Genomic DNA, 23,109 nt, shown 5'->3' with positions numbered 1-23,109 from the left:
ACTAAGTATATAATTAATAAACATCACAGAAGAGGAGTTCAACTAACACTCAAATTTCAGTTATAGTGTATCCATCACATAATTCAAATTTAATATAATTGTAAAAGCTATTTTTGAGTGACTTTTCTAGACTTGTCATTTCATAATTTAAAACTATGACATATACTACAAAGTAGTCATAATTAAAAGTAAAGAAAAAAAAATATATATATATATATATATATATATATATATATATATATATATATAAATTTTCAAAGGGGATAAAGGAAAGCATTTTCTTATGCTATATCCTCCAATAATAATATGGGAATGTACATTCTTGTCCGAGTGTTAATGGGAATTTATTTCATATAGAAAGGGTATAAAGCCACAATATGATAGTGACAAGGAACTTAGAATCTACATCCAAACAAATAAGAAAACTCCATTAAACTACTATCTAGTGTTGATGTGTGCACGTGGGAATATGAAGGTTGATTATAAATCACTCAATTGCATCATCGTATGTCAACACAATATGCTTTTATTTGATGTTAGAATTAGAACAATAAATTCATAATTCAATGCATAACATCATACTAAACTACATAAATATAGAATTAGAAGAAGAGAAAGAGTTTCTTCTTATTGAGTAAAGTAGTCTAGATCTATCTTAATTTTAGATTTGCTAAGCATTGTGAGGGATCAAATCTCTTAAAGTGTAAACCTTCTTCAATGTGGAAAGAGATTTGATCCGGATTAGTGCTTGGTAGATCCAGAGCTAAAATAGATCTAACCTAGTTTAATTATTAATTATTAATTATATTTAATTATAATTAAAATTATAAACATAAGCATAAATATAATTATTAATTATCTTGTTTATTTTTATATTATTTTAATGTATTTTGATCGAGTCAAAATGTTTAATTAATACTTATAATTATTAATTTTATGTTTTTAAATTTATTGTATTTTCATATAATTTGACCAAATCAAAATGTTTACAAAACATAAAAAGACATTACAACATCTCTTCCATACTTCGCTCCAAATTCTTTGATTATTGCAATATAGATAGTAAGGGGTTTTGAGTAGTTGTTTTCCCCTAGATAAATATTTGTGTATGTGTGTTGAATCTTTATGCATGTTAATGATTTGTGTTCTTGATTGTGAATTTACTTCCGTAGATCAATAGAGTAGCTTCTAGTCTTGTGATTTAGAAAAACCCAAATCAGATTCTCTTGTAAAACAGAAGGGAGGAGGAAAATTCACAATAGAAAAGAAATGCGAGGGTGTCCCTCAATACAACAATAATATAAAAAGATAAAATAAAATTAATAAATTAATAGATGCAATACACGAAAATTATTTCCCTCTTCATCTTAGTAGTTAAAATCTTAGCCAATAATCTTTTGCTTCATAACTGAATGCTAGAGATAAGGGACTTAACCAAAGGAAAACAAGAAAATCATGTTTCCTTGCTGGAAGGGTAATCAAAAGAATAAAGAAATACAAGTTTAATATTTAGTGAATACAAATATGCTCAAATATGCTAAATCAACGGATCCAATGTACCTTTCCACTACCATAGATATACTTTTATACTTTGCATAATGAGTTGGAGTCATGGAAATATGGGCTACAAGAATTGAATTAAGATTCAAAACCCAAAAACATTTATTATAATGAATATATTAAAAAAATGGTGCATTATGAAGAAATACATGAATTATTTTTTAAAAATTCTAATAACTTACTTGAACTCAAGAGAAGTTTGCATTAAAGAAAAATAACTAGAGAAATAAGTACCATAATACAAACTCTTTATTACGAATAATTGAGTTATTTTCGTATTTTTATGAATAATTTTCCACTTTCTTCCCACTATAACCGTCTCCCACCAAGTCAAATTAAACTACTTTGTCACCCATTAAATCTTAAAGGTTTCCATTGGGAGTGTGTAGGAAAACTAGTATATAAGATTACAAACAGTGGCAGAATTAAATAGATTAATTGTCCATGATCTATAGGACCTTAATATCTATGCATAGCGAGAAAGACCATAAAGTTGAGGGTGGGTAGAAAGAGTGCATATGATTAATCCCCTTCTCTATCACCCATTATAATGTGTATATTTAAATTTTTTGGTGCATTTTGAAGGCACATTTGAATTAGTTAAAAAAAAAACCTTTCATTGTTATAAAAATTCCCATAACTTATGTAAATCCAGAATTTCTTTTTCGAAAAACCATTATAATAATACCAACTCTTTAGTCTGATATAAATGCTTATATAGCTGACTTGACATGATCCAGTAATTTTGGTATTTTTATGATTAAAATATTTCTCCACTTTCCTCAAACTATGAGTCCCTTGCACCAAGTCAAATTAAACCACTCCCTCCACCATTAAATCTTAAAAGGTTTCCATTACGAATGTGCAAGAAAAGTAATATATAAGGTTACAAACCGTTGCGAAATTAAATTAAATTAATTGTCCAATTGCCACGATTACAAAAGGCTACTTAAAAAAATTGTATGTGGTCCATAAGACCTTGACGAGGTATGTGGTGTGCCCAGAAACGGTTTTCATTGACGGGGTGTGTGGTGTGCCAGAAAAGATGGTATGGGCGGGTAGAAGAAATGTCAGTTACATTTATGGCTATAAAAATGTGGCCATCTAGGGTCGCATAGGATCAATCCCCTTGAAATCGCCCGCTTCTCATATTGAACCCTTTTTTTTCTTGCATGATAGCAGTCACCACATAATCGTAAAGGATTTGCAATGGCGGACTTGTTGATTAGCGGCGAGGAGGATTTCATAAGCGGAGATGAGGAGGATTTGATAAGCGGTGATGAGCAGTATCTAGAGGATTTGATGAGCGGTGATGAGCACTATCTAGAGGCTTCTTCCTCCATGCCTGTCCCTGCACAGACCATCCGCCTCATCTCTCAACAAAATTTATTGTCGGAACAGAGAAGGGATTTAGATAAGGTGATGGCAACCCTTGCTGTAAAGGAGCAACGTGCTCGCACACTCTTAATTCATCATCGCTGGGATTTTCAAAGACTCTTGGATGCATATACCGAAAGAGATGTTGAGTGGTTTTTTTCACAAGCGGGTGTTGCAAATAGACCGGAATCCACAAATTCCGTAGTTACCGGAATCTGTGATGTGTGTGCAAAGGAAGATTTGAAGGAGGGGGACACCACAATGATGGATTGTGGTCACACTTTCCGCAATGTCTGCTGGACGAAGCACTTTCTTACTCAGATAAAGTGCATGGATCCCGAATGTAATGTCATCTGTGATGAAGACATCATAAGAAAACTAGTGGCCACCAGAGACCCTGAAGCAGCCCAACGCTTCGATCGCTGCCTATTTGAGTCCTATATTGATGACAACGACAGAGTGAAGTGGTGCCCTAGTGTTCCCCATTGTGGAAATGCAGTTCGAGTTGAAGGAGATGTTTACTGTGAGATCCAGTGCGCTTGCGGGCATCAGTTTTGCTTCAATTGTCTGGCTCAATCACACTCTCCTTGCTCCTGTTTGATTTGGGAGCTTTGGGATAATAAATGCAATGATGAGTCTGAGTCTCAAAATTGGATTGCAGTTAATACCAAGTCCTGCCCCAACTGTGGGAAAAACGTCGCAAAAGATGGTGGCTGCAACTTGGTGACCTGCTTATGTGGCCAATACTTCTGTTGGTTGTGTGGTGGCGCCACTGGAGCTACACATACCCGTACAGGCATTGCTGGGCACAGTTGTGGTCGATATAAAGAAGATCAGGAGATGGATATTGAGAAGGTAGAACGTGATTTGAAGAGGTACACACATTATTACTCCGGATGGGAGGCACATAAATATTCATTGAAGCTTGAAGCAAAGGAGAGGGAATTATTACAACAAAAAATATTAGATTTTGGAAGCAAAGAATCTGGTGTTACTGACTATAGTTGGTTGCTAAATGCAGGGCAAAGCCTAGTCAGATCTAGGCGTGTCCTCGCATATCCATATGTCTTGGCATTTCACGTGTTTGGTGATGAAATACTCAAAGATATAGTGACACCAACAGAAAAGGAAGTCAAGCAAAACCTGTTTGAGTATCATCAACAGCAACTGGAGCAAGCAGTAGAGAGACTTTCAGTGCTTATTCATCACCAAAATTTTATGGCCAATCGAAGGGAAGCTATTGATCTCACTGTCCTGGCCGACACAGGGTGTGAACAAATTTATGAGTGGATCCAAAATGATTTACTGCTGAACCTTGGGTTGACAACACATCGCATTGCTCCATATAACCCCAAAGGTATCCACATACTATCAGATATGATGTAGTCAATTATATATCCATATAAGGTATCCACATACTATCAGATATGATGTAGTCAATTATATATCCATATAAGTCTGAAGGTGACCACATATGTAGTCAATCAATGATAAATCATTTAACTCCATGTATTAGAATCATTTTGAGTAATGTTTGCTTCTGAAATAAAGTATTTTGAATAGTTTTCGTTACTCATAGCTTCTCAGATTTAATGTGCTTGTAATTTTATTGTACATTATGTGTTTGGAGTGTTGTTATAGTGAATAATATTTGAAATTCAGTTAATAATTAATATAATTTTTAAAAGTTTAATTTAAATTAGATAAAGTGATTTGTTTTCCAATATTATTTGAAGAATTTATATGTGAAATGATATTATGATATTGATGTTATGATTATTTAACTAGTGAGTTATGTTTAATTTTTTATATTCATTTATGTTGTATTTAAGTTAAGGATTATTCAAGAGAGTACATTTTTTGTGAATAGAAATAATATACAAGGTAATAATGAACAATAAGTGTAAAAAAAAGAAAAAGAAGTGCGGTATGAAAAATATTATAAATTAGGAAAGCAACTTTAAGAAAGAATCAAAGAGATTGATGCAGAAATGTTTAAAAAGTTGATGCAAGAATGATTAAAAAACATTAGGGAAAGGGTAGTTTCCATAGAGGAAGACAAGATAAAAGAAATAAAAGAAAAATATTTCTGAATCTATAATTGACATAAAAATATATAACATAAATTTATGTTTATTAAAAAAACAGGACATCTTAAGTGAATCGCAGATTTAAGAAGTATCTCCCAAACTGAATTTAGAGAAAAACTAAACAATTGATTTCCCACCTAACCATCATGCTCTAGAATATTCCCAAAATTTACTATAAAAATAACTTTAACCCTCATATCCCATAAAATTAGATATCTTAAAAATTTGCTTCTCATGAAAGAAACCTAAATGAATCATTTAGGCTATCCACCCAGAAAAGAGACCAAGGAATCATCAGAAAAAAGCCCTATAATTTATCTCACCATGAAACCACTTCATTTTTTTTTTCTGACCTAAACAAATCAGAACTGAAATAACTCAGTTATATATTTTCTTGCCCAAGAAAACAAACCTTTTTTTTCCTCACCTGAACAAATCACGACTGAAGTAACTCTCCAGTATATATTGTCTTGCCCAAGACCACAAACCTGTAGCGACCAAACTCATCTTTATTGAGTAGGCTTTTGTTCAGTTGGTAATGCATTGATGGTTGAAGCGACGAGACTTGCAGTTCGGTAGCTACTAGTTTTTCTGCCAATACGAGCCTAAAGAGTTACGCAGGTGCTCTTGCTTGGTTTCTAAATTCAAATAAAATTCGATATTTTAAAAATCTGATTCTATTGTTTACCAATGGCATGTAACCATTAACCAATGTCATGTATGCAAAGGTCACTTTTTTATAATGAAATAGATAAATAATTTTCATTCTTAGGGCTAAACACTTTTTAATTATATGTCACTAAAATCGTTTAAAGCGGTTAAGGGAAAAACTAAAAACAAATTTTAACCTAATGTTGTTCTAGGATTTTAATATGTACATGGGTCGGGAAATAATTTGTTTTTATTACAGTTTTGAATTATTACATTCAAATGGAAATAAAGACTTGGTAAAAGTTTTTATCACAGTTTTGAATTATTAAATTCAAATGAAAATAAAGATGGTAAAATATATGCAAAAGTATAATTGTAAAATTGGAAGATTTAAATATAAATAAAAACACACGGAATAGATAGATTTATAGGAGTGATTTCTAATTTTAATTATATCAATAATAGATAGATTTATAAGAGTGATTTTTAATTTTAGTTATATAAATGATATGGATTAAAAAGTGATTTAGAGAAGTTATAGAAATTGAAATGAGGCCAAACAAGAATAGAGGGGATGACTAGAATATTAGCAATTTTTAAATCCCTACCATTTCTTTTTAAGTATATATATATATATATATATATATATATCCTAATTTTTATTTTTATCTTGACTACTAATAAACGATTAATAAATTTTTCAATTTATTTATTTAATTTTTTTTTCCTTCTCAATTTAGGCTTCCCTTATCCATAATGAATTAAGAAAGTCTTTGAGTAGAAATCACATAGTAGAATAATAATAATAATAACTAATTAATTATTAATAAGCCTTTTGAAGCCTTCCATGGTATTTCCTTTGATTTTTGCAAAGACTTGAGTTCATTTCATGACCTTTATTAGAGTCTTTTCACTTGTTTGATCAACTCTCATCTTTTGGCATGTTTGATTTTTTTCCAAGCTTGGAGATGTTTTCTCGTGATTCTTAAGGTTTGCCTTTATGTACTCGAGTTGTCCTAGCTATGTAAACACATATCGCACTCGTACACAAAGTTTTAATAACTCTCGCACAAGTGTCTTCACAGTAGTCCTAAAGTCTATTTCAAGTGTCACACTTGTCACTTCATGTTATAGGACAGTCACACAAACAATAATGATTTTTCTTTGGTGGTCTATGTTATTGTGTCATTAAAATATACTAAGTGTGTGATCACAAGTTCACCTTCCTCGTGCACTTAACCATTTCTCTAAAATTCTTCCCCACCGGGAAACTTAGTTTCACCCGACCCCAACTGAACTGCACACTACATAGTCTCAACCCTCAATGATGCAACCTTAATGCCTGGAACTTTGCAGTGCACAATCACTATCACCAAGGGCAGTTGCACTGTGCAATTCAAGAGTTCAGCACTCTCCCTTCATCCCCATAATTGCACAGCAGTTCCTCCTAGTCTAGCTTGAATTGCACATTTCACAATCCTAGTTCTCAAGCTTCTACCCTTGGCTGATAGAAGCCAATAATGCGGAGAGAAGCCAACCTTCCTTGCCACCCAAAACTGTGTAGAAGTGTCCCCTAGTTTCCTCCCTCTACCAAAGCTCACTAATCTCAAGAACTATCTAGATATGTCCTCCAAGTATCTCTGATGCCCAATCCTCCTTGACTCTGAAAACTGCGCAAATTTGTCTCCCAGGGTCGCACCCCACATCAACCACTAACTCTCTCAGATACACAATCTTGTCTCCCAGCAGCCCCTGCGCAACGTTTCCCCTCAGTGAACACTATGCTAAGAATTTACTCAATCAAGCTTGAGCTGCGCTTTGTGCAGTCTCAGTGACCAACATCTCTCCCTCTCACCTGGAACTGCACAGTGTGCAGTTACTGGGCCATCTTTCTAAGATTGTCACCTATCCTGGGTTCAGTCCATGGATAACAATGCATCATCTTATACTAGGGACTTTTGGGATTGATGTCGTCCCATCATGAGTGAATTGTAGGAATAGGTACACTCTCAGATCTTGATGAGATGGTGAAGAAGGAGAAGAAGGTGGAAACGTGCTTGAAGACTCACTTGGAACTGAAGAGACAAAGGAACCTATCAAGAGCAAGCAAAAGGAACACATGTATGCAACCACCTCTAAAGACCAAATATCATTGAAGACCCCACATCATCAAGCTATGTGAAGGAGAATAGAAAGCATATCCAAGAACACATATCTCACTCAGCAACAACGGCTTGACATTGGCACATTAGCAAGCTAGTCCACATCAGCAGAGTCATTTCAAGTCATGTCATGAGTTGTCAAAGGCCACGTCACTATTATGTGTCATGTATATTGTAAATCAAATATATTTTAAAGTGGAAGTCCAATGGACACACATGAATACAAAGAGTCATGTGAGTTGAAAAGTTATAGGAAGTTGAACAGTCATCAGTGAAGTCAAAGATTCACAAGCATCAAACATCACCCCTTGGTTATATATAACCCCTCATTGTACGTGCAATGGAGTTTTCACCTTGGCTCCTCCCACAAAGCATAGAGAGTTCAGTCAGTTCTTTGAGGAATAAGGAGTGGCTCCAACGTCCCACTACTAGGGCCAATGATGTACAATGTAAATATATGTCTTGAAACTTTTGCTTAATTACAGGAGCCTTTTCAGGCGAGCATGTTTCCATGCATGACTTATGGATGTTTGTAAGACTATTTTGTGAGCATTTGTATTTCATTTTTGTTTTCACATGTACTAATATTGTTGAACTATTTCAGTTGTTTGAGTGCTTATCTTGTTGGGAATGTGTTGCAATGGTTGTTATTGTTGTCTTATCCTTGTGGACCATTCCGCAAGATACTAGAAAAACATTTCCTTACTTGTCGGTTGTAATGACCATCACATCTGTTGTGGAATACTCCATTGGATGGTAGACAAATTTTTCCCCGTTTATTGGTTGTAATGATTGTCGCATCCATTGTGGACTATTCTCGTGAATGCTGGACAAGGCTTTTTTGGTTCATGTGTGTCTCTTCCTTGGCAGTACTATTACCTCTCACTTAGACATAGTTACGTTTAACACTCGCCACACACACTCACCTTGCTTTTCAAAGATACCATTACATTACTCTCTTGTGCTGATAGCTAGAGCTGAGGAAAACTTTTAAGTATTGTGCTGATAGCTAGAGCTGAGGAAAACTTTTAAGTATTTGGCAACAGGGCCATTATATCGAATGGGACTCCTACACCAAATGATGCGAGGTTTGATTGGGAATTCATACCAGGGAGGTCCCCTTAATGTTGGCGGGTCCAGCACCGTCAACATTTCTAGCACTAGAAGGAGGGTGTCCAATATTACATGGTTGATTGTCCCACTCACCCCACTCATCCATATTTTGGTCAAGGCAATAATGTGCTCTCCCTCTCCCCTATTCTCAACTCTGAAGTTAGTAATTCCTCACCACCTAGACCTAACCATGAAATCTTGTACCATCATATTCGAGCTCTCCGCCTCATTACCCATCAATTTGCAAAAGTTGTTGGACTGATTCCGGGAGTAATCACTCTTGCATATTCTCAAAAGAATAACAAGATCACCCCCACAGGAGTAGTGGTCTCCTCTGTTTAAGAAGTGATCCTTGCCACACTTGAAGAACTAGTAGAGGTTGATGACAAGGAAGAGTGTTACACTAAAAAATGTCACCATGACTATTTGCAGTTTGTATGGCTCCATCACCTGTCATACTATCCTCCTTGGCAAGTCTTATGCCTCTGCTTTCCATGTCAAACTCAAAGAAAGAGAGAAAAGTCATTTAAAGTCAAGTTATCTCTGGTACGCAGTTTCTCTCAGCCTTACCTGCGGGTACGCAATCCAAGTTCACAATACCTGCGTACTTGTACGCTCTGTCTCTAAAGCAATGGGTGCGTACTCCTGTAAAGGTCAATAAGCGCAAGTTTCACTCCAAAAAAGTTACTTGTGGTTATTTCTAGAGCATTCTAGAAGCTTGTTTGACATGTATGGAGCGCCTCCAGATGGTTCAAGTATCCCTATGGAAGAGGAACTTATCCCATCAAGAGGGGAGCTAACCCACCCAAAGAGGGGCTTATCCCATTGATGGTGGACTTGATTAACTTCCTCTACAGCACTATAAATACATGCATTGGACCAGAGGGAGGGGAGGTTGAAAGTTGAAAATTCCTAAGGGTAGATGCTGTTGAGATTAGGACTTCCTTGTAGAAGATTGTGAGGAGAGATTGTCATCCTTTCTTTTTTCATTTGGAAGTGGGTGAGCTGATCAAAGTAAAGGAAAACTGTTGCTGGACCCTGGGAGGAACTTGCACAACACCAAGGCTGAGGTTGTAATGGTTTCTTTTGTTTCCTATTAATACAAATAAGTCCATTCTTCTCAAAATTTTGTTATTTATGAGTTGTTTCATATACTCCTTGGTCTGTATGTTAAATATGCTTTGTTTTATGAGATATTCAGGTGCTATTTAATCGTTTGATTGTTAGTGAATACAGGTTTCGAAGAGAAGGAGGAGCTCATCCGGATCGACGAGGCTGGATTACTACAACAGCGTTGGACTACAGGTAGGATCTAAACACTTGGTTTCTTATATGGTAAATGCATATTTAGAGAAGGATTGCTCTTATTTGTCTTGTTTGTCACTAGAAAGTCTTAGGATTTTAGGGAGGTTGGTTGTGTCCGCACTATCGAATCTTTCCGCATGACAAAATGGCGACTCCGCTGGGGAACTCCATTGATGTGAATGTGTTTTCCTTTGTCTGAAACTTTGATCTGAGAAAAGTCTTTTTATTTCTAGTTTTTGGTTGTCTGACTGTGTGTTTGGGTGGGTTAGCTTAGGGTTAAATTAGTTTTTAGTTTTTCTTAATTTTTCTAGAAGTACGCAGCCTCTGAGTTCAGCACAGTGCGTACTTGTACGCACTGCGACTATGTGCACAGAGCGTACCCGCACCTGTGTAAACAGGTTGCCTGCGTACCCTGTCAAAATTGAGAAAATTTCAATTTTCTCCTTTTTGCCTATTGGATTTTTCTTTTAATTTTTTTTTTCCATCCAGATCCACTGGTTACCTAGCAGAGATCTTCATCTAAACTTGTTTCGTCAGCATCAAGTGTTTTAGTGGAATTCATAGAGATTTTGCCTTAGGGTTTGATTTTTAACTAGTCCTGTAGTGACTTTGGCGTTAGAGGTTGTCAAACTTTGGATCTCCCTGGTTTTGTTCAACCCTCTTAGGAGTCGGGCCTGTCATAGACTTCACTCTTGTGAGAGACCTACCTTTGTGTCTTCTCTTTGCGAATCTCGAAAAGTTGTTGATTGAACGACGAATTTCATTTTACAAAAAAGAACAAAAGATTTTGATTTTTGTTTTTGACTAGTTTTTGGTTCTGCGTTAACTAGTCCTTAGTTGCATTTTGACTAAGTAAAACATCGAGGAATCATCTTTAGTAGACTTTTGCCTTGTTTGATTTAGTTTTTAGGTGCATTTCTCTAGATTTGCTTATTAGGTGAATTTTCGTTTGATTTGCTTTTTAGTAGCTTTGGTTTGATAGATTTGCAAAAGGTTTGCTTTTGATTTTTAAATGCTTTGTTAACTAGGGAAAAATCGAAAAAACTCTCCTTTGAAAGAAAGTTTGCTTAGTGGTATTTGAGTCTTCGAATGAAAAGGGCATTTTCGCAAAATAATTAGTGGTCATGAGTTGCATGCTTGGAAAAAATAAAAGATTGTTTCTTTGATTGTCTGTTAAGAAAGTTGCTTTTATCAATTTTTCATTTTCCACCTCTCTTAGCTAGGGAATTCATTGAAAAAGAAAAGTAGAATAAATCATCCTAAGTGCACCTTTGTAGTGGTTTGAGTCGAGTCTACACACCATCAGTTTCATCTCCGCTACCTTTTGTCTTAAAGAAAAGCCATAAAAATGAACGCTTAAAGTAAAATCAACTTAGTAACTTTTTATTTACTAGGGCTCTGAAACACCAATATAGATCAGGCTAGTGTCTTGGAGTAGGAGAGTAATTAACTCTCCAAGACAGCAAAACCAAACAAGTAGCTGATCTTGTGGTAGGATAAATCCAATTGTTTCATTTATACTCTCGGAAAGCTCCTCTTAAAGGAGAAGCATGAGCTCGTGTCTGAACCAGTGAGGGGATCAATCCTCCCTCGTTGGGAACGACGCCAGACACGCACGTATTACAAACGGTAAACCTCGGATTAACCATTGTCGAGGAGCCAGGGGTCACTTGTCGGTAAACCTTGGATTATTGTCAAGGAGCTGGCAAGGGGATTGAGCTTGATACTCTGCCCTTGCGTGCTGTCGGATTGTAGACTGTTCCCCCAGGTGTATTTGTTGCTATTGGTAACCTTAGTGACCATTATCTGTAGGATTCTACCCGAGGTGACGGTGGAGGGAAGATCCCACTGTACCTGGAGCAGACGTCGGCTAGACTCACTTGGATTTTCTGGGGGGTTCACTTCACTCAAGACGGTTAAAGTGGAGGAACTTGTGCCGGTCTATTCATTAAGCAGGTTGCCGGGGTAACTGTTCCACCCACCACTTCTGTACTGAATTCGGCGATGTTGGGCTTCATCACCAACTAGTGTTTTCGGTCCGGAAGGCTACTGTTTGTGCATGGTTTGACGCCCTAGATTCTTTAGGCGTGTGATTCAAATTTGTTTGGTTCTTTAGAGACTTTAGGTGGTTTTTTTTGAGATTTTACTTTGTTTGCGTGTGCAGTAGTTAAAAGTTTTTAACTGTGGCGGAATTACCGAGACAGTCCCGTAGACTTCAGGGCCAATCTCCTGAGGTTGTTTCCGTGGCCGAATTGTTGAGGAGATCCCGTAGACTTCGGGGTGAACCTCCTCGAGACGACCCGAGTCATTACGAAGGTTTGAATGTCCTTGTAACTCCTCCTAGTGGCAGTAAAGTAGGTTCACCTGAAGAAGGAGAATCTTCGTTGGTAGTCCATCCAGATTATCAAAGTCTAGAAACAGGTTATAATCCTGAAGCTGTTGCAGTTTCTGAGCTTGCTGGTAGTTTTTCATCTACTAGTGATATAGGCGAAGAACCTGAAATATCTGAACCTGTTACTCCAGCTTCTAGTGTTCCTGATTCACCTAGGGTAGAAAGAGTCATAACCGAAAATCTTCCTTCTGGTTTGATAGCTATTGAAGAACTTACTCCAGAAGAAGAAGTAGGCCCTATTCTTGAAGATCAACCTACTCTTGACCTAAGAGAGCGTGAATCTATCTTTTACAGTCCACCTAGAAGTACTACTTGGTACCTTTCGTTAACTAATTATTTAGACAACTCAGGGATAGGTTTTTCTCCACCTCGTACTCCTTATCCACCCGGAGGTATTAATACTCCTGTAAATATGTCTAGTCAGTCGTCCGTGTTTACTCAACCCCCTGAATCCTTCTTGTATGGTGGTCCTTCTGTTCCCGCTGGGTATCAATCACTTTCTGGTACCTTTGCAGGAGCATCTCCTCAACCCATTGGACATGGGTCATTAGCTGGAAATAATGGTAATACACCGTTGGGTGTAGGAGACATTTATATGATGTCAGGTTCAATTCCCAGTTCTCAACCTCAAAGTGGTCAATTAACGCCTGGGGGGCAACCTCAAGGTACACAAGTTGCAGCTGGGGGGCAGCCTCAAGGACAGTATGTACCTATGGTGCAATACGTTCCTCAAGGTCAACCCCAACCTCAATATGTACCCCAAGGTCAACCTCAATATCAATTTATGCATCAAGGTCAACCCCAGTATCAGTACATACCTCAAGGGTACCTACCCCAAGGTCAGTACTCGAGTCAAGGTTATCAACCGCTTCAACGTCAATCTTACGTTCAAGGTACGGGAAATGTACCTATCAATTATCAATCCTACCCTCAACCTGGTTATGGATCTCAGTATCCTCAACCTGTTACGGGTTAATACCCCAGAATGATAGTGTGGGATCCATCACAAGGTCAACGGGTGTTGCAGCCAAGTGTACAGTTGTTACCTCAAACTGGACAACCTGTAGTTTCTGGTCCACCCCAGCAACCACAACCTGTCCAGTCAAACGTTCAAACTTTTGTAACTTCGGTAGTTACTCAGCCGCCAATCGCACCTAGTACTCCATCTCAAACGGCTGCTGCAACTACCGCAACATCTACCGCACTTACTTCTGGAGTATCGACAGCTCCGGTTTCTACTGTCTCTGCGACCACTCCTCAGACATCTTTACTATTGTCTGGATCTACGATTCAAACCATGGTCCAGATGCCTTTAGGGCAACCTGGTTTAAGTACTATTGTAACAAGTCAACCACAATTCACTTATCAACAGTACCAGGGACAGTACCAATACGGGCCTGCTGTCCAACAACCGGTTTACCAGTATCAACCGTATCTTGGGTACACTTGTCAACAACCTCAGCAACCCCAGTACGGTCCGGTTAATCCTGGTTTTCCAGGAGGATACAATATCCCGAATGCGATTCCTGTTCTAAGTTATCCTGGGTATCCTCCTCCTGGTACTGGTCTTGTGACCCAGAGTTTTAGGGATCCTAACCGGCAATTGTTGTTTATCGCAACTTTGGATTTACCCGACTTGACGCGCCTAACGAACGATCCAATAAATTATCTTCCGTTCTCGCCACCAATGCCAAATAAGTTGCCCAGTGACATACCCAAGTTCGAAGGTAAGTCTCGAGAGGATCCGTCAAATCACGTGATGACTTACCACCTCTTGTGTGCTTCAAATTCTATCTCGGATGATTCGATCCGTTTACGTCTTTTTCAGCGTACGCTCATCGGTCTCGCGGCCAAGTGGTACATTGAGTTACCACGGGCCTCTTTTTATAACTTTAGTCAGTTAGCTACCTCGTTCTTAACACATTTTCAGTTTCCGGTCAGATATGATAATGGCACCGAGTTATTAACTTCATTAAAACAATCGACGTCCACTTATATTTCCGACCATATTCATGAATGGCAACGTCGAAGGCGTTTAGTGAAAGTTTTTATCCCGGACCAAATCTTAGCTGAATGGTTTGTTAAATCATTATTACCGAAGATTACTGAAGACGTAGCTAAGGCCGGAGTAGTTACTGAGGAGCAATTCATTGCTCAAGCGCAGTACCTTGACTTAGTTTATACTCAGTCGGGTACGTTACACGAAAAGATCCTAGATCTTCCAAAGTCGAATCAAATCGTCGTTGCTCCTTCGGGATCTCATGCTGCTGATGGCATGATTGGTACGGTGAATACTAAAAGTAAGAAGAAGTCTTCAAAGAATTCTTCGCCCATTATCACCTTACCCGATTCCCCGACAAGAGAATCTTCTCCCGAAATTTCCGCCGATATTCACGCTGTAGAGTCATCTACGGCCAAATCAAAAAACGGTGGGAAAAAGAAAGGTAAGAAGAAAGATAAAGCAAACAAGGCTCCTAAGGAGAAAAAAAAAAGTCGGAAACCAATGACGAAATGCGCAAACCTCGATATCCTTGTCTTATTTGTGAAGAGGATCATTTTACAAGAGATTGCCCTCATCGGGCCGAGGTTGTAAAAATCGTCAAGGGTTCCCCAACTCCTACTGTTTTGAAAGATCCATTTCCAAAGCAGGAGAGTAATAGGATAGGTTCTTCCTCGAGTGCCAGTGAAGAACCCACATTGATGATGTCTCATGTACGGATTGCGACTCGATCACATGATTATGGTAGTAAAAGTCCTGTTGATGGATCGAAAGAAGCAGAATCTTCTTAGTTAAATCCATCAACCTCAGCTCCTGGTTCCGATCCACTACAGATCGAGAAACCTAACCCTGACTTAGTAATGAAACCGCCCGCTAAGGGTGTACTTCGAAGGTCTGCTTTCAATCCACATGCGAGAGCGGCCCAGAATTACAACATTCTTGAGGATTTAGCTATTTCACCCTCAGCGATGTCGGCTTTAGAAGTGCTGCAGTCATGCACGGCACAACGAAAATTACTTTTGTCGGCTATAGGAGCTGTTGACGTTCAGGACCCAAACCTGATAATCTTTGATCTAGAAAATAGTACACCACGTCTCCCTCATCAGATAGCTTTCCAGATTCCAGTGATAGTAAAAAACAGGCCTATTCATTGGACTGTAATTGATGAAGGAGCTTCCACGTGTATTATGTCGATTCAGTGTTGGAGATCCCTTGGTTATCCCTCACTGAACCAATCCCCGACAATCCTTAAGGCCTTTGATGGCCGTGGGTTCCATCCATTTGGCATTCTAGAGGATTTGCTTATAGGGGTTGAAGGAAAAACCGTTAGTCTGGATGTGGAGGTGGTTGATGCCCCCCTAGACTACAACCTTCTCTTGGGTCAAAGTTGGTCTTACGCTATGACGACAGTCGTCTCATCGGTCTTCAGACTTATAAAGTTTCCACATAATGGCAAGATCGTGACAATAGACCAGCTGGCTTTCTTTTCATCCGACCCAGCCTCTTCAGAGAGTATCCAACATGTCGGTAAAACGACTATCCCTTATAGGGATGTTGGCGTAGGATTAGTTAAAGATTCCGGTTTACTGGGAACTTTTCCTTTTCCTCCAATCAACGCAGACCCTTCATTCGCTTCCATTCATATGATTACGTCAGATACTATTATTTACGATGATCCATGGATTGTCCCATCTGAATCTGAGATAGACTCATTCGGTAATGCTATGCCTTTGAGTCCATATGAAATTGCTTATGAAGTTGTGCAGTCTTTTACCGACTCGCATTCAACCCAAGTCGACCAAATGAATGTGGTTTGTGAGGAATCACTTTTCACATCAACCTCAGAATGGATAGCGTTTCCCGAAGTTGTGTCATCTGACGAGCAACTTCGCGAAATTCTCAATGTAGACGATCTACCATGGGAAGATCTCCATCATAGATCTTCGTTTTTACCTGAGGGTGATGGCTTTGAAAATGATTTTTCATCAATTCTTACGGCTGAATATGTTAAGGACGCTCAGAATCCCACGAAACATCCTGATTCAAAGTTGAATTTGGGAAACATTTCCCAAACTATTGCCATTGACATTTCGGTCAAAACTGGAATTATTGAAAACATTCATATAGGTGCCTCGTGTACAGATGACGAAATTCAAACATACAAGGCCCTATTTCAAGAATTCCGTGACGTGTTTGCCTGGTCCTATGAGGAAATGCTAGGAATTGATCCCTCCATTGTTGTTCATGAGATCAAGACTTACCCGGACGCTAAACCCATTCGACAACGTCTGCGTCAGATACACCCTAGGAAAGCGGCTGCAATTAAAGCAGAAGTTGAGAAGTTGTTGAAAGCAGGTTTCATTTATCCGATCCCGTTAATGGATTGGGTATCGAATATTGTTCCGGTTAACAAGAAACAGGGAACAATAAGAATATGTATCGACTATAGGGATATTAATCGTGCTTGTCCAAAAGACAACTATCCCACGCCCTATATCGATCAAATCATTGATGATTGTGCCAGCAGTGAAATCTTTTCCTTTATGGACGGTTTTTCCGGTTACAACCAAATCAATATTGTACTAGCCGATCAACCAAAAACGGCTTTCATTTGTCCTTGGAGGACATTTGCTTATTGCAAATTACCTTTTGGACTTAAGAATGCTGAAGCCACTTTCCAACAGGCAATGTCTTATGCATTTCACGACATCAAACACATTGTGCAACCGTACCTCGGTGATTTGCCTGCTCATTCTTTACATCGAGCTGATCACCTTGTCCATTTACGAGCAATTTTCATTAGGTGTAGGCATTATCGTATACGTTTGAACCCACACAAATGTGTTTTCTGTATAGAAGTGGGACGATTGCTGGGATTTGTCATTTCAAAAGCCGGCATTCGCGTTGATCCCTCGAAGGTCGAAGCTATCATCAAATTGCCTCCCTCTTCGAGTCTTCGCCAACTCCAAAGTTTGCAAGGGAAAGCAAACTTTCTACGCCGATTCATTCTGTTAACACCCAGGTTGTTCCCTTTGACTCCCAAGGGAATACGGCTGGGGTAACCACTAACCAATCTTTGGATTACATTTTCTAGCCAAACTGTAATCAGAGAGGGCTCTCTCTTTATGATTTGCCTCTATTTTGATAGTATTTTAGGCTAGCTATAATGTTCAGGGTTTTGTTTTACGTTTTGGTTGAGGGATGTCTTCTGCATCTAAGGTGTAAGTTTTCAGGTAGTATTAGTCCATTGGGCAATGGAGTCTGTGGCTACAGGTTGTCTGAAATATTGAGTTGAGTTGCTGAAACTGCAGGGCCATTTAAATATCTCATGGAAAAAATATGAAATTGTGATTATGAGGTGTGTTCAACCAGTGAAAAGCAATTAAGAATTTTCCACTAAAGCTGGGTGTGAGAAAGAGATATGTTGCACATGAGCAAACTTGAATTCCTGGAACAACAATCACTGTGAAAGCATAGAGTTTGAAAGTGCAGCAATTAAGAATTACACTTTATGGCTATAATCTGAAGAAAACACTTATAATAGCATAGATTGAGTTCAGGGTATTCTGTGAATAAATCCTGGAACAATTCTTTTTCTTTGCTATTAACTATGAAACATAGAAGCATGAATGAGCTATGAAAAGATAACAAAAACACGTAACGAGAGTTCGAATAAGACTTATTGTGCCATGAAACACGCAGAAATCCTGTAACATTCAGCAAAACACCACAATGACTCAGATCACACAGAGCTTTGGAAATTCAATCAGCTTTTGTATTAATAGTCTGAAATTTACAGCATAAGAAACTCTTGAAGAGAAGCAAAACAACAACCCCCTGCAAACTTATGCGAGGGGGATATATACAAGCGGTGATACAAAAATATCTGAGGCGTTGAGTCATCTTAGAAATGAATACGTTCACCAACTTTTCAAGATAGTAGATAAGAAAGTTATTACATCATTGAATACAAAATAAGTGCTCTCTATGTATGTCAGAAGATATTTTGACCTTTGGAGGCCACTGAGTCGGTCTGAACGTTCTGCTTTAATTCTGGAAAATGTGCCTTTATGGCTGTCGTGCTGTAGTTTTTCGGCCCTGTCACCTGTAGCTGTCAATCTTGCTTTATTGGCCGAATAGTTCTGCTGAGTTGGCTCAGCCTTTTCCTTTTCATGCATGCTGGTTTTATCAAATTTTCCTGTGCATGATCACCTATTTGTTTTACAGGCTCTGGTTTATAATATCAACTGTATCATTTTGGTCCAGTATTCCTGTGTGGGCAATTCATGTCTCAGAATTGCCTCTAATGTCTCATCTTCCTCTATGTATTTGTAGAAGTTGGGAGGCACTTCAAACAGATGTTTGATCTCATCGATAATAAAAAATAAGTTCTCGACCCTGTTGTAGAGACTTTGTCCTATTGCTTGCCCTATTTCCTCTGAGGTGCTTGCCTTTTCTGTGATCTGATTTGTGGCAAAGGTGTTCACTTTCTTGGCATAGTTTTCATGTGAAAGCAATCTTCCTGCACTGTTTAGTAAGCTTGCGAGACCTATGTTTTGCAATGCCACAAATTTGTCCATGAATCTATTGACCTCTGTCTGCATATCCTCGGTCCTTCTTTCAAGTGTCTGCACCAGGCTTCTTAGTGTTAGGACCCTCTTTATTAACAAAATAGTCTCAGTCCTGTTGGAGATTCCCATAGTTGCCAACTGAGCACTTGTTCTGTTGTTGAGCACATTGATCATTCTATTGGCAACCTCAAGCATATTGCCTAGAGATGCCCTAGCTCTTTGGATTTCCCTATGTGCTTTTGCAATGAGCTCCATCTGCTCATGAATTGTCTCAATATATTGCCATTGATCAGTGATGGATTGGCCAATATTGGCCCATAGCACTGTCTTGAGCTCAACCACTACTTTATCCAGTGTGAGCTCCTTCTCCAGCTCCTTTATCTTCTCCTTGAGTGCCTTTATCTCTCTCCCTATCTCAGCAACACTTTGTTTTGATTTATCATATTTTTCATTTAGCTTGGCAAGGCTTTCCCTGGCCTCATTCAGTTCTGCCATTTGTGCTTCCAAGGCCTGAATTTCATTTCTCAGCTTTTGCATGTCCAGGCTTGGGGCCTGCTCTGTTGTTGGTGCTGGTGCTGAGGTAGAAGGTGTTGTCTGTTCTGTTTGTTGAGTAAGGGGAGCAGTAGTTGGAGGAGCTTCCTCAAGGTTAATTATTTCTGGAGGAGGCTGAGATGTTTGACCTCCTTCCTTTTGCTGTAATGCTGCTTGCAATGCTGCCTGTGCAGCCTCTGATTCTCCCAACTTCTCTTGTGTCTGGATCAGCTGTTTGTATAAAGACACCAGCAAAGCTGCCGCATCTTGATCATGTCTCAGCTGAGCAACCTCTTCAGTTTGTGGGTGAATTGTTGCTAGGATTTTTACCATTTTTCTCAATGCTGCCATGTCTACATCCCTCAATTTCAATAATGCCTGTATGCCCTTGATGTCCTTGGGATCATGCCCGATCTCTATGATTATATCTTCTAAAGCTCTGATCCTGTTGTCCTTTGCTTGATAGGATGCTCTCTCCAACTCAAGTTGGGCAGTGGTGTTGTTTAGGCTATTTTCTAGCCTGTAGTTCACCAAAGTCTTGTCTGCCAAGGAGGCATACACCATCTCACCCGTTTGCTTATGTAGTTCAATCTGATCCATTGGGTGGATGTCCTTGGCAAGGACCTCAAGATTGGTCCTCAAGTAGTCTGCAGGGGACTGTGGTTGCAATGCAGTTGGCATGAAGTGACTCATGATCATTTTGCCCTCATTGACATCATATGCAGACATTAGTCTTTGCTGGTTAGTGGGAGCCATTTTCAACAAATGGTTATATAGTTGTATTTTTATTGGCTCATTCCTCCACTTTATGTCAATGAACTGTTGTTTGATGCCCAATTCACCTTCTCTCTGCTGGCTTGAGGAGCTGACTTCTCCTCCAACTATCCTCTCTTGTTCCTGCAGGAAGAAACTTGCTAAGGCCTCCATACTTGGTGGGCCCATGCCCAAAGATTGCCCTATAGGCATTTCCTCTTCTGAAAGGGGATTCATTCTGTGTCTTTTCTCCCCTTGAGTTTTTGTTGTTGTGAGGGGAGTCTCTCTGTCCCTCTTCCTACTTATATCCTCCTTTTGTGGGGTTTGGAGTATTGAGGCTTCAGCTGTTGTTTCCTGCCTAGGAGGCACAATTAGTGGTGGCTACTGCTCAGTGAAAATTGGGGCCTCAGCTGCCTTTTCTTGCTGTAGTGGCTGCTCTTTCTCTTGCTGCCCCTCTTGTGGCTGTTGTACCTGTTGTTGTTGCTGCTCTACCTGCTGTTGTTGCTGCTCTACCTGCTGCTGTTGCTGCTGCACCACCTCATGAGGTGGTTGTTCTGGTTCCATCTCCTTTTCCTTGCCTTTTGTAGAGGTTTGCTCAGTAGCTTTGGCTGCTTGCTGATTTGCTGTGGAGGAAGAGGCAGCTGCTCCTACTTGAGTGCTTGGAAGAGTAAACACCTGTGAACAAAGCTCTAGGTCAGCCATCTTTTGGAGATTTTTAACTGCTCTTTGATTTAATTCTTCTTATGTGGCAGCCTCCTCTAAGGTTCATCTCCTCCACTTAATTTGATTTGCATACTTTTCTATGTGAGGCAACCTTATATGGTCATAACCGGACAACCTATATTTGACCATTCTTAGGCTTATGAAGTGACTGGGGTCATATGGTTTCCAAAGGAAACTGGTTTGCAAGCCAAGGGATTCTAACATTCTATTTGCCTCTTGCCAACCTTCCTCCCTTTTGTTGTAGATAAAGTGGCCTAATTGGTTCCTGACCTTGAGCTGTGCTTTCTTACCTCTGCCTGAAAAGTGTAGCACATCGGCATTCCCAAATTTCCTGAAGTATTCCAGGGCAAATAACCTCATTGGCACATATTTGGGCAATCTGTACGGGGGAAACTCACACCCATATATCCTGATGACTGTGTGGTTTTGGTAATAATACCAATCCCCAATGTTGTATACCTTGGATAACTAAAGGATTCTTTGCATCTCATCAGTTAGTCTTGGAGGAGGTGAGCTCATAAGCAAAGACATGGCTGGGTGGATGAAGAGGTCTATAAACTCACAGTAAGTATATGGAGAACAAGATTTGTGGTGGAAAACAGAGGACCAATAAACCACTGACCTTGGATCTCCTTGTGCATCCACTCTCTTCATCGTGAAGTGAAATTTTTCATGTTGATAATACAAAATCAGGTGGTAGATGTAGGAGGTGTATCTGAACACCCTTTCTCTCGACAAGTTAAATAGTTGCTCATGTATTTTGTCAGATATGTAGGTGGCATAGTCATAGCAGATTGGAGACTTGCCAGGGGCAAACATGAGCATCATCACCAGCACAGTTTCATCAACAAACTCAACAGAATTATAGCCCAGGATGGGACTGATCATGTCTACAAGATCCCTGCCCAATTGGTTGAGGTAAACATGAGAGATGGGAGGGTACTTCACAGTGTCAGACGCAATGTACAACTGATTTAGTTTGTTGATCTGAACTTTTGTCAATTTAGCTCCTTGCTTAATTAGATCCATCAGTGATAGAGGGACTAATTTCTTCTCAGTTTTGAAGTGCAGCGTCTCTCTAATGGCTTCAGGGGTGACATAGAAAACTACTGAACCTGAAGGGTCAATCACAACCCTCTGAGTGGCATCATAGTAGTCAGCACATAGGTGGATTAGGTCAGGGAACTGTTTGACCTGAGGGAGCTTGAAGATAGGGAGGAAACAATCCCAAATGCCCAATACATCTGTTCCACACTCATGTTTAATCTTTAACTCATTTAACAAGTGGATGTGGTACTTGCTGTGCATTAGCATTTCTTCTGATATCTGATAATCCAAGTCTGCTAATGGTTTCCATTCCAATTCTCTCTGAGGGGCATTTAAAGGGGAAACATTCAAGGCTACAGGTGCTACTGGAGTATCCATAGTTAGTTTATGATTCTGCTTAAATAAGAACTGGTGTTACTGTGCAGAGCAACACAAAGGAGTATTTCTTGGAGAGAGAGGTGATTTTCTTTGGAACAGGGGATAAAATGGCAATGGTAGTAATTGAAATACCACACAAAGCACTAATAGGACAAATACTTGTCCTTAAAAACTCTCCTTACAGTGAATTGGTGCAGCTTGGGTTCCCTGTTCACGGCTGCGCAAACAGAATGCAGGTTTTGCGAAAAAACTCAGGTAAACAAGGTTCAACAGGTGAATTTCGACCTTACAGTTGCAAATGGAGGCTAGGCACAAGGGATTTTCCGGTAAATTATGTGTTTTTCACTCTTTTAAGTTTTGTTTCAGACAATTCTGGACACAACCGAGCACAGGGGAGGTAAATTTGATAAATACCTGGTAAATTTGCTTGGCAATGGTGACAATGCAGGTGGATTTG

Source organism: Pinus tabuliformis, chromosome 3_1 (genome assembly GCF_031772625.1).
Source record: "Pinus tabuliformis cultivar Carrire ecotype Pingquan chromosome 3_1, CPIR1, whole genome shotgun sequence".
Classification (NCBI taxonomy): domain Eukaryota; kingdom Viridiplantae; phylum Streptophyta; class Pinopsida; order Pinales; family Pinaceae; genus Pinus; species Pinus tabuliformis.
This window is presented reverse-complemented; position numbering follows the sequence as displayed.